At 38.5% G+C, this 13,559-nt stretch overlaps 1 protein-coding gene across 9 annotated transcripts in view; it reads left to right on the top strand.

Annotated features, from left to right (window-relative positions):
* Shroom2 (shroom family member 2) overlaps positions 1 to 13,559 on the top strand; it is a 172,032-nt gene that overhangs the window by 138,167 nt on the left and 20,306 nt on the right. For 3 of the 9 annotated variants that reach the window (XM_008773129.4, XM_008773130.4, XM_008773128.4), the window contains exon 1: positions 5,843 to 6,287. The exons of 4 other annotated variants lie outside the window; for them this stretch is intronic. The gene's annotated coding sequence lies outside the window, so the exon portion shown is untranslated. Of the gene's footprint in view, positions 1 to 5,842; positions 6,288 to 6,386; positions 6,868 to 13,559 lie in introns of those variants that run through there. 2 more of the 9 variants (XM_008773131.3, XM_008773127.4) reach the window with 1 other exon arrangement.

The raw sequence follows: 13,559 nt of genomic DNA, 5'->3' as shown, positions 1-13,559 counted from the left end.
ATGTTATTTGTTTGTAAATTTACCTTAAATCCCAGCCTCTTAAGTTGTGGGTCATAACCTCAGGCTGTGTGTGAATGTGAGTCACAAGACCTTGATAAGAAAAAAAAGATTTCTAAACATATAAGAACCAAAACCATATTAAAAGTCAAATGGGTAAGAAATCTGAAGTGTTTATGGCAGTGCTGGCCCATGGTGTATGTATCTCATGACTGTGCTGCAGCCTTAGTTCTGAACACATAGCAAAATATACTTTTCATTGCACATTCTGTCACAGTGTGCATTGCCAGCAGGCTTTTCTTGAAATACCTTGACTCCAATTTGAGAGTGCTGTATAGAATATATTTGGAAAGGAAAGCAAAGGACAAGGAGAGACAATATATGAATAGGGATCACAGTAGCTTAAGAAGTCTCTCTGTCAGCTTTTCTCAAGGGCACAGCCCTCAGTGCTTTTGTTTTTTGTTTTGTTATATTGAGATAAAGTCTTGCTATGTAGTCCACCTGGCTTGGAAATCGCCATGTAGCCTTAGCTAGTTGTGAGCACATAATCTTCCTGCCTCAACCATCCAAATAGTGGGATCCCAGGTGTGCACATCATTCTATCTAGTAGGAAATGAGCCCTTTAAGCTGACATAAGTTTTGCAGTTTGCTTGCATACAAGTTTGCCAAATTGTTTAGTGGTTTATAGACCAACAGCTATAGAGAGAAAATAAAACAGGTTTTATGTTTATACGTATTAGATACTACAACAAAAAATACTACCATGTATATAATTGATTCAGAATATGTCAGTCCAAAAAATTAGTTTAATGGCTTACCAGGAATAAGAGGGGAACGTGGACAGTTAGCAGGACTGAAAAATCTTAGAATGATTTAGAAGGGTTTGAGCATCTTATAAATTCTGGTAATTATGCCTTACTCTAAGAGGTATGTGTATGGAAACCCACATATGGAAACCTGTATGTCATAAAAGTACTTTCCCTTTAGAAGTAAAGAATCTCCTTTAAGAATTCTTTTGTGTCCTCTTTTTTTAAATAGCCCACCTGTTCTGATTTATGCTGCCTATATACTCATGGGTGTCAGGCTCCATTGGCATGAAGTTGGGAGGGTGGTATGAAGTGGAAGTCGATCTGGGTGGAATTAAGTGTAGGGTAATGGGAGGTAAGTATGATGAAAATACGTTGTGGGCATGTATGATGTTTTCAAAAATTATTTTATTTTTTAATGTAGTTTAAAATTGTAACAATTAGACTCGGGGATACCTTAGTGTGTAAAGGTACTTGCTATCAAGTTTGGTGATTCAGTTTGACTTCCAGTATCTATACAATGAAAAGAAAGAACCAGCTCCTACAAGTTTATGTGGACTGATGCTGTGATGTTAATCTAATACTAATAATTCAATCAGATATATATGGGGGGGAAAAAGAGAGACACACAGAGAGAGACAGAGAGAGAGAGAGAGAGAGAGAGAGAGAGAGAATATGAGAATGAACATATTTCTGAACTGCAGCCCACACCTAAGTCTTAATCCCATAGGAAGGACCAGGGCCACCTTAAAGACTTGTTGGGGAATATCAAAGGTGGGTAAACCTGGAAGAGATTGAAAAGGAAGGAGATGAACACATACACACAAACAAATAAATCCAGAACCCACAATGAGGACACATATCAGGGCTCCTGAATCCTATAATGAATCAAGCTGGAACATTTGAAGCAGCAAAATAAAGTAGTGATGGTTATCAGCCAACGTGTAGAATAAATTCATGGTGCTTACAAAAATGAATGAATAAATTAATACATGGGCAATAGACAAGTCTATCATGTAGACAAAATGTGAGAACACTCTACTCTCATGATTTTGATCTAAAGTATCTCCCAGAGTTACTATGCTAAAGGCTTGATAGCAAACTGATGGCTTTTGGGAAATAACTAGATCGTGAGAGCCCTAACCAAGTGAATAGAGTACTGGGGGATGGTAGAATCTTTGGGAGCTGGGTGTGATTGGTGGAAGTGGGTTATCTGAGTGTATCCTTGGCTATCTTCCCCTAAGTCTCCATCCTCCTTTCTGCTTCCTGAATGCTATACAATGATAGCAAGCATCATGTTTACTAGAGGTGCTGTGATATTTTGACCTTACCTTATGTAGTTGACCACAGTGATACTTTGCCTCACCCAGGCCCAAAACAAAGCAATGGAATCAGAGTAATCTTGGATTGAATTTTTGAATCCATGAACCAAAATAAAGCCTTTATCCTTTAAGTTGTATTTTTCAGATATTTTGTTATAGCAGTGGGAAAATTCAGTATGTCTACCCTCAAGAAGGTGGAGCATAACTCTGGGCCTTCAGTCATTTGGTAACATCCTGTAGAAGAATGCAGGCTAAAGAGTACAGAGAAAGCTTACAGATTGACCACATGATTGGATTGATACCAAAGAAATAAGACATGTTAGCATTATGTACCCTTTGTATGGTGATGACAAAAATAATTTACCTCTGTAGTCTTTACCCAGAAATTCATAGACACAATCTAACGGGGAAAAATCAAATGAATAGCATGTTACAGGTGCCTGAAAAATCCTCAAAAATATCAAGAACACCAAAACAAAGGGAACAAAATATCTTAGACTACAGGAAAAGCTGATCACCTCCTACCGCTGCTTACCTCATATCATTGAGAAGCAAAAAGGGAAGGGGTGGATTTAGGACAAGATAGATTCTGCAAGGGCACACCCCCCAGTGTGTCTAGTCACAACCAAAAGGATCTACTACCAAATATTTCTGTTGTTTAAGGTATGGTCCCACTATGTAGTCCTGGCTGGCCTGGAGCTCACTCTGTAGACCAGGCTGGCCTCACTCAAAAAGGTCCTCCTGCCTCTGCCTCCTGGGTGTCAGAACTAAAGACATGTAGTACTGTTCAAACACCACCAGGTAGGTATTTTGAACCATTCTGGAGGCTAAAGTCCAAGGTTAAGGCACTAGCAGATTTGGTGCCTTTTGAGATCTCATTTTCTGGCCTAAAGAAAAATATTTATACTTTGTGTTCCCACATAAATTCAGTAATCCCTCTAATGAGATATCCACTCTCCTGAACTTTTACTCCCCAAATGCTCTACCTCCTAGTTCTTAAGAGGTTAGGGTCAGTTAGTTGGTTGGTTTTTAAGAAGGGTTTGACTATAGCTCAGATTATCTATGAACTCACAATCTTCCAGCCTCACCCTCTGCTGTGTGACATTGTTCCTTGAGAGATGTGAACAAATGTCACTCATCCCAGATAGGGATCTGATGACAGACCAAAGTACAAATAGTGCAAAAGTCAAACTTGGTCAACCAGTGACATTTAATGGGGTTATTTACAGGAATATGGGTGAGGGGTTATTTTCAGGAACAGAAAGGTCTCAAAGACATATGCATCACCAAAGCCTATCCCGGCGTGGGTAACAGCTTATAAAAGCTGGAGACCTGGAGCACACAATACAACTTACAGGCATCAAGTTGGAAAGTGTCTTTTCCAGGCAGCTCAGTATGTCTTGAGAGTCTTCTAGGTAGCTCAACTACTCTCTGCTTCTTCCAGGCTTGTCTGAGTCTTCTCGGCAGCCTTTATTGTGTTTATACTTTTGAGAAGGGAAACGCCCAGTGTATGTAGTCGGCTCCAGGGACTTCCTGAAGCTGTTGAGTCTTTTTTACATCCTGTTTTAACAAGCTTCCCTATAGGTTGGAGTGTTTTGCTGACTCTTAGAATATGCTCCCTTTTTGTATTCTGCATCTTAAAGAGTTTCCCTCTAATGAAAGGTCTTTACCTAGTACACTGCTACACAACAGCTTCACCCTGAATTCTGACATTATCCATTTCATCTCCACGTCTGCATGGTTATGCTTTTAACATATGCATTTGAGGGGAGGGAGAAACTTTCAGTGTTATAACACTATCACGATAAAAGGGGCTTAAGAAAACATAGTCACTATATACAATGTGGTGCCTGCCTGGGATCCTAGGCCAGGAAAGGAACAATAATATATGATAATTAGTAAAATATAAAATAACTTATAAAATATAATATTATTAAAATGATATAAGACTTTTAGTTAATATTAATGTATTAATATTGAGGTGCTCATTAGTACAATAGGTAGTGCATCAGTCTCAAAATATTGGTTGATTAACTGGGATAAATACATATCAGACTATTTTCCATCACAACAAAATGATTGAAATGATGAATTTATAAAGGAAAAATGTTGCTTTGGCTTATAGTTTCAGAGGTTTCCACCTACATTTGATTACATTGCTTTTAGGCCTCTGATGGAGCAGCACATCATGGAAGAAAGACATGATGGTAAAAAAAATTCATGGCAGCAGAGTGGGAGAAAGAGGGAACTGGTGTACTACAGTCTCCTTCAAGTATATAATCCTAGTGACTTAACTTCCTTTGTGGAGGCCCTACTACCTAAAGATGCTTCCACTTCATAGTAGGACTGTGAGAGATACATAAGATTCAAAAGACAGAATACTGTATCATACAAATCTGAAGCCTAGTAATAAAGGACACTTGGTCTATTATATGGGAACTCGTTCCTTTTAACATTCTATTAATTATTTTTTTATTTGAAAATGAAATATTTGTGTTAGGGATATACCCAGTTGGTAGAATACTTGATTAACACTTTAACATGTACAAGTCCCATGGGAGAGGAAGGCAAGGATGGGGATGCTAGGGAGGTGACATCACTGTATATGATAATACATAAAATACTATGTGGACATGAAAAACAGTGGAAAGAGTATGAGCTTTTCAATCAAAAATACAGGGTCAAATCTTTACTGTGTGTCCGGCTACCCAGATTTAATAACCTCTTATAAGCCTTTCTTGTAAATTTAAGCATTTAGTGGAATCCAAGTTAGTATACCACAGAGACATCTATATATCATTGTCCACTGAAGCACTGTTCACAGTAGCCAAATTATTAAATTGGCCTGGGTATCCCATAAACAGAATAGTAAAGAAAAATGTAGGCTGCTGAGTATATATATTTTACTTGGTCACAAAGAAAAATGAAATCATGTCATTTGAAGAGAAATAGATGAAACTGGAGATCACTGTGTTTAGTACAATAAGCTATATCAGGAAAAACTTTTTCTCGTGTGGCAGCTAGATTAAATACATACACATGTATATGCATATGACATGAAAGTAGTAGAAAGGTTAGTGTTTGTGAAGATGAAGGATAAGAAAAGGGGGTAAAGGAAGATAATAGAGTATTTGCATAAACTATGTAATTTAAATGTATAAAATTATAAGAATGAAACCGATAATGCTGTAAAAGTGAATATGTGCTAATAAAAAGGTAAATGCTTAATGGATATAATGTCAATAGACTAGCAGTGTACTACATTGGCGGCTGCAAAATAGCATGTTATTTGGTGAAATGAGCTGGAGTCTGAAATAATTACTGTGTATTGAGAAGAGCTTTATGTAAACAAGCTGGAAAAAGAAAGCCCTGGTGGCTAAACCCAGGACTCAGATGTTGAGAGCTGTCTAGGTGGGAAGGAGCTATGAAGAAAATTTGTGAGGGGGCAATTTCTGTTCAGCACCCATGGTTGGGGGCTGTGGTCAGAGTGGAGGTGGGGCAGAGTCTTTAAATGCAAGTCATTGTGATGTGATGAATTGAGTGAGTTGGGGTCAGTCTGGTTGCTTTGTCTTCTTGCCCCAGTGCCCTTGCACACAGGAAAAGTTCTGAAACACTTTGTTTGTTAGCTGATGGATTACATTCCTAATGAGTGTGTAATCAGTGTAAGAATATCCACCAACATAAAATAGGCTATTGAGTGTCTTCTTTAACTTCATTGTAGTTGTAGAGTTGGATGTGTATGCCTGTGATAGCCTTGGTGAGAGCTCTTAAGTAGAATTCATGAATGACATTTTTGCAGAGGGCTCTTCTTCTATATTTTCCACTTTTTAGAAAACAGAAAAAGAAAGGACCTCCCCCCGCCCCCGTGCCTAATAGCAGTTTTAAAAAGAGAAGCCTCTTACAAATTAATCATGGGAAGTGTTGGGAATATTCCCTGAGACCAGATACACTGGTTTTTGGAGTTGACAGCACCTTCATAAACTTGTGCATCATAGGCAGCAGGCTCTGATATTCCAGCTGTTGCCAGCATGCCTTCGTGACTCCACAATGCTGTAGGCAGCAGGATTCTGCGGTGGCAGAGGCGGGCTTTGGGTCCCTGAAGCACTTAGCTGTCTTTGCAGGCTGAATGAGCCACAGTCTACAGCAGCAAGCAGGGGTGCAGGTAAGAGACTCTAGTGCTCCTTCACAGGGTATCTTATCCTTGAGGGGAACTGTTTTAAAAAATCACTTGTGCTATTTGAGAAGGGGGTGTAGTTCCTAATGCCTCTTTTGTTCTACAGCCTTAAAGGGCAGGTTGTTTGTCAGCTCACAATGGCGTGGGTCTGATCTGGCAAGATCTGCAAACATTCTCATTGTTTATTGTTCTGTCTAAAGATGAAAAATCATGCAAATCGGGGTTCAGATTCTGGATGGAGCGCTCTGTAAGCATGCACACATGTGAGAGGGGGCATATTTGTCCATGCTGCGTGCATGTTTAAGGACACAGACAGTTTTTGCAGCCTTGATTTTTAAAGCTAGATGAAAGCACATTGAAACTGAAAGCTGCCGTTCCTAACTGGTGGCACTGGTAGCCCTTGCTGTGTGGAAAAATTGCTCTGTGTGAGTTCTGCACATGGATGAGCGGAGTATGCAGGAAGGAGGAATCTGTGAAGACCTGTCTGCATTGCCGTTTCTTTTTCAATAGCCATAAGATGCAGGCATTCTCACTCCTGAGACACTGAGTGTGGACACTGAAAAAAATGGTGAGTTAGCCACATCCAAATTGGGGGGTGGTGAGGGAGTAAAACCAGGTGTGCATGCTTGGTCATGCAAACGGTCCATGTGTACATTCACACAGCTTGCTAGCTGCAGTGAAAAAAAAAACTATAAGGAGAAAATGGTATCTCTGTGGCTTTTAATATTTTAGTTCCTATAATATATTATTTGTTTTGATCGTGGTAATGTTCTTTCTTTAAATGTGTTATTATACATGTGATTGCATTTTCCATTCTGCCTCTTTCATTGTGATTAAAAATGCAGGTTATTATTTTGGGCCATGTTGCTAAATGATGAATTGCCTTTGCTGCAGGCAAGGAAGCTTTTGCATGTGTAGAAAGAATGACATTTTCACAGGGAAATTACTGCATAGCTATCTCTATACACACATACATACACTATCTGAGTCTGTATTCACTGACTCATGGGAGTAGGTGTCATCTTGAATTGCACATTTAGGCATTGATTGTGCCAGTGCAGAGGCAAAAAAAAAAAAAAAAAAGAGGAGGAAAAAAAGCAAATTAAGAGGAAAGGTTTTCCCAAATCTGGTAGCATTGTAACTAAATAGCTTGCTGTCTACTGACTATATTTCTTAAATGGTTGGAAAATAATTTAAGCGTAAAATATTGGAAAAAATTTGAATGTTGGCATATTTTCTGGTTGAAGTAGATATAAATATTTTTGAAGATTTTGTCATAGGGGAGAGTATTGCTTTTATGGTGGAAAAGGGGACTAGTCTGTATACTTTATCGTATGTAGTAGAAAAAACATTTTATGTATACATATGCGTGTGCATGCACACACACACACCTCCTTAAGGAGAAAGTTTGCAGGGGCATTCTTGTTCATTCAAGCATTCACAAAGGTATTTTTGCAACATTCTGGAAATAATCACTAATGTGTTTCAACTAGATGGGTTACAGAAAGCTTCTGCTACCCAGCTGCAGTGACAAATGACTTAGTAACTGCCTGTTAACCGCCGCATGCTTTGCACAGACTGGCCACTCCCCCAAAGTCTGACTTTGGATGCTGGAGGTTGGGGAAGGTAATAATTTATATGGCCTTTTAGAATGCATTTATATGACGCTTTACTGCTTTAGATTGTGTGTGTGTGTGTGTGTGTGTGTGTGTGTGTGTGTGTGTGTGTGTGTGTGTTGATCATGGGTGGGGAGCCACAGGAAAAAAAAGCTGGCATTTTATGTCTTTCCCTTTTCTTGGACACTAGAGGTTTTACCTGGCTTCAGCTAGAGCAAGTTAGCAGTCGGATCGTATCATTGATAGGAGGATTGCAGACATTTCTGGATGTCCAAAGATATCCAGAATCTATTTAATTATTCACCCTTTTTACCCCCACCCTTTTAAAATAAATTTTTAGATAGAGTGGGAAGATAGCTCAAATTAATATAAACAATTAAAGAGAGAAAATTAAAACCATCTTTAATCCCCTCACCCAGTAATTCCACTATAGAACACGAAAGTGTGTGTATTGAAGTCTTGTTTCGACACGAATATATAATTTGCATATGCAGTCATTCTCCACATAGTATATGCAAACTGCCTTTAAAACATACAAAAACATTTTATATGTAGTATAACTGGTATCCTAAGATATGAGAAATCTGTCTTACAGTATAGACATTAAAGCTGCTTCTAGCCATTCACAATTACAAATAATACTTTAGTAAGATATTGTACTGAGACAGCCATACACTTCCATGTAGATTGTCTTAAGGCATGATAGATAGGTATTTAGGAAACATCACCTTGTGGACCTATGAAGAGTATCATTGTTATTTATGCTTCATTCACCAGCAGCTTAAGATTGTGTTTTTCTCACAATTTTACCAATATTACACATTAATTTGGAATTCTGTGGTTTATTAAGTAACCTACTCTTAACATGCATTTCTTAGGGACTCTGGAGAGGCAATCTTTTTTGTATATTTATTGGCCTTTTTTTTATTCATTACTGTTCACATTTCTATTAAAAGTGGGCCTTTCTTAATCACTGTCATTTAGGTAACAATACATTTGTGCAGTATGGTGTATACTTTTCAAACATTTACAGTTGGTTAGGGTTAGATTATTTCTAACCTTAACCACTTGTTATTGAATCCTCTTGTTGTGGCCGACATTTGGTGACTCTCTAGTACCACTTCTGTGTTTTAGTGGCCACCAGCTTTTAGCAACTATGTGTTATTGTTCCCAGTATGTAGTTAACCAATTGTATGGCATTACATGCAACCATCTACACTTCTGACAATTCTGAAATGGTCTATAATGCTTTGAAAAGAAGAAAGAGTGGCTAAGGATGATGTGTTATGTTGTATTATAAAAGAAATGGAGAACTCAGAAGACAGATTTAAATCCTAGCTTAGAACAAATTTCTTGCTTCTGGTAGGGCTTGCTAACAGTTTGTAGGAGATTGAAGTGTTCAAGTCTTAAAGGACAGTGCCGTGTCCCATGTACTCTGCTATGTTCTTAGTCTGCAAAGTATTTGGTAAATGAACTGGCTATTCTGGGGACTTGAAAAATGTTTGTGATCCTAGCATTTGTAGTTGCTAAAGTAGGAGGACACTGAGTTCAATGCCAGAGTGAGCTACTATGCATTAAGATGCTGTCCTAAACAAACAAAAAAAATTGAAAATTGGAAGAGGGATTCAAGCTTGATCTGAGTGCTATAAACCAGTCATCATCTCTGTGGTTGACCCAGGTCTGTTCCTTCACATAGTTTCCCAATAGACCACAATTAAGCAAACCAGACCCCAGCTCCAAGGATACTCCTGATTCTTTGATAATAGGATAAACGATATATTACATTTAAGATGTAGTCATTAGATATATACTCCTCTTTCTGACTCAAATGGTAGGTCTCCAACTGATTTTGCTATAAACTTTGACTACATTTCTATTAGTAAATCTCAGTAAATTGTACTGTGTGCAGTCTCGGAATTTTCAGCCCCTCTTTTTTTCTTTTTCCTAGAAAATATGTAAATGGATGTTTTACATGCATGTATGTATGTATGTGCAGTATATATGTATGCATGTATGTATGTTCATCATGTATATTCCCGTTGGATTCCCTGGAACTATAGTTATAGATGTTTATGAGCCACCATGTGGGGGCTGGAAACCAAACTCTGTAATACCGACAAGTACTCTTAACCACTGAGCCATCTTTCTAGCTCCTATCTGTTTTTCCCCCATGAGCCTCACAGTATTTTCGAGTAGGTTTTCCTAGGACCAAATGTTCCAGAGCAGTATATTCTGATAAAACTTGGTTTATAAACCATGTAGCATACCAGCAATTTAATGCCCATACTTTTTCTAAATGAAAGGGACATGCCAAACCAAAGATTAAAATTTCAAGTTTGCTAATCCCTGTTGTACATAGGAAGGCATATGCTAAAATTTTAAATTCACAAGTGGCCTGGCCTGGTGCTGCCAAGCATTTAATCTCAGCTACTTGGGAAGCTAAGGTGGGAAAATCTAAATTCATGTCCAGGTTGAGCAATTTGTGTGAAAATAAAAGGTAGAGGTTTGGAATTATAGCTCAGTGGTAAAATGGTTGTCTCCTAGGCCTGAAGCCTTAGATATTTATAATTCCCAGTATTGTCAAAGGTGAAATAACAATAACAACAAAGTGTGTATGAATTTATCATTTGTATAAACATTGTGAAGGATATAAGGAGAATGTTAAGGTTAGTGATATACCCCAATTGGTTGGTAAAGCCTAGCATCCAGCAAGCCCTGGGTTCAATCCCAGTACTTCATAAACTGGGCATTATGGTGCACACCTGAATTCCAGCATTCAGGAGTTAGAAGCAGGAAGATCAGGAGGGAGGAGACAAGTGAAGAGAAGAATGGAGAGAATGAATATGTATATGAGAATGCCAGAAGAAGGGATAAAAGAGTTTATGTGGTGGAGAGTATGATGAGGTTTAAAAAACTTCTTTAAAAACAAACTTTCCTGGCCTCTTTAAATCTGGGGCAGTGTTGCTCCCCCCTAAGTGGAGCTCCACAGATATCATTTTGAAGATTTATCATTTCAATAAACAGGGCTCAGGCCCAGGGCTCAGGAAGTTGTTCTGACTGTAAGAACATGGGTAGATTCCCCCTAGACCTGGTCCCAGGGCGCATCCAGTGTCACCATTTTTATAGATAATGATTATTTCCTTTGGAAGGGATATTCAGAACCAAGAATTAAAATGCCAATAACATACCTTTTTTTTAAAAGATTTATTTTATTTATTTATTTTATATATGTGAATACACTGTCACTCTCTTTAGACACACCAGAAGAGGGCATCAGATCTCATTACAGATAGTTGTGAGCCACCATGTGGTTGCTGGGAATTGAACTCAGGTCCTCTGGAAGAACAGTCAGTGCTCTTAACCACTGAGCCATCTCTCCAGCCCCTGAGAACATAGCTTTTAATACCCACATGTAGTAGGTAGAAAAGTGGGAGAGAAGGAATTTGAGAGGGGAAGTTGTGAAAAACATATTCTTAGTTTTTCCTTAACATCCAAATTGCTTGGAAGACTGGTTTTGAAATAAAATTGGAGAGGTGTCATCCTTCACTATTCAAACCCTCTGCCAGGCCTTCTGACTAAGTTTAAGAAGAACCCAGTTTCTTACTACATCAAATCTTGGGACCAGGTATGAAGAGATAGAGCTACAGAAATGAGAAAGGCCTTGCCATAGAGTCTCAGAATGTGTGCTATAAAAACATACATTATTCGCTGGGACACTTGGGCAGCAATTACAGATTATAATCTCCAAATTCAGGCTGTTTTGTGCATAAGCGCATGATTGTGCACATGTATTTGTATGCATGTGAGGTGCACATGCATGTAGAGTCCAGAAGCCTATGTCAGTGTCTTTCTTGATCATTCTCCACCTTATTTTTTGAGACAGTCTCTTAACTTAAAACTCATCAATATGATTCATCTGGCAGGCCAGTTGAGCTTCAGGGGATCCTCTTGTCTCCAACCCTACCCCCAACATTAGGGTTTTACGCACACACACACACACACACACACACACACACACACACACCGCACACCGCACACCACACACACACACACACACACACACACACACCACACCACACCACACCACACCACACACCGCACACCACACACACACACACACACACACACACAGCACCGTACCCAGCTTTTGCATAGATGCTGGTAATCCAAATGCAAGTCCTCATGTTTGCACAGCAGACATTTTCTCAGCCCACTCCTCTGTTTAAAAATGACTGTATAGTATTAAAAAGTCAGTGCCTGCTAATTTGGGTTTGCATCATCTGTGAGTGATGTGATTTCTCTTTTAATCTGTCTTCTCCCCAACCCATTTAACCACAAATGATTTATCATTTTTCTAACTCAACTTCATTACTACTTGGCATCTGAGTCTCTGTAAGCTAAAATGAAATCCCAAGGAAACTGCAAACCTTTTTATCCATCTGTGAAGACATTGAAAAAATAAAACTCATCTGGCTTTCTAAAGTAATTGCTTTTCCCACGTGGCATGAAAAACTCAGGCTGGCATAGAGAGAAAAGCTTTAGCCAGGAGGCATTGTAGTAAACACACGGCCAAAGTCAGGATGCTTCTGGGCTTGTGTTCTCCCCAAAGTACATCCAGCAAGACACAAGAGTTGGAAGACTGGCTATGGTAGTGTATGTCTGCTATCACAACTACTCAAGAAGTTCAGGCAGGCTTGCCTGGGTCACATGGAAAGTTTGAGATCAATCTTGGCAGCAAAGTGAGACCTTGTCTTAAGCACCTCTCTCCTAAACCCCCAAATAAAAACACAGGAAACTGTTAAATGAAAAGATCCAAGAGTTTGAACAAAATTTGCAGAAATAGTTATCTTCCTTGTCATCATAAGCATAATGTATCCGTTATTATACCAAGTATAGGTAATCATCCCTAGTCCACAAACTTAAAATCTGAAAATCTTTTGAATTAGAAACAGTGCCCACATAATGCCACAAAAGACAAATTTCTACATTTGACCTCAACATTATACTAAATGCAGGTACACTAAGAATAGTATATTAAGATTATCTTTAAGGTGTGTGTGTGTGTGTGTGTGTGTGTGTGTGTGTGTGTGTGTGTATGTTTGTATGTGTGAAACATAAAATATATGTGTGTCTATAAATATAAGTGCATGGCAAAAGTTAGCATTATTGCATTCATGTTTATAATTAAGTTCATATGTGTGTGTATATATATATATATGTATATATATATGAATGAAAATAGTCCAAAAAGTCTTTTAATTCCAAATTCAAATATATCTTCCCCCAAACATTTGAAATAAGAGCTACTCAAACATGTTGTTTCCATGCCTAGAAATTGGACAGTCAGAAGATAATCAGACAGTCGTATTCTACAGCTGCTTGTACTCTGGAAAGTTTGATGATTAATTGGAATTTCTAAGATTGTAACTGGCATCATTAATCTTAAATGTTCGTGCTCTTTAAATGTTTCTGATGAACTCTGTGTCTTTGTTGGTTGGTCAGTTGGTTTATTGACTGCCTCTTTGGTGCTCTAGTGCCATATACCACTTCATTTGACAGCTATGAGATGCTGTATTGATGGAAGAGCTTCCTGCTTATTCTTGAACAAAGAATTTATGTGACTGCTAAGACTTATCAGGAATGA

The sequence above is a fragment of the Rattus norvegicus genome, chromosome X (assembly GCF_036323735.1).
Source record: "Rattus norvegicus strain BN/NHsdMcwi chromosome X, GRCr8, whole genome shotgun sequence".
In the NCBI taxonomy this organism is placed as follows: domain Eukaryota; kingdom Metazoa; phylum Chordata; class Mammalia; order Rodentia; family Muridae; genus Rattus; species Rattus norvegicus.
Note: the sequence above shows the minus strand (reverse complement) of the source record. Positions and strands in the feature narration are given on the sequence as shown.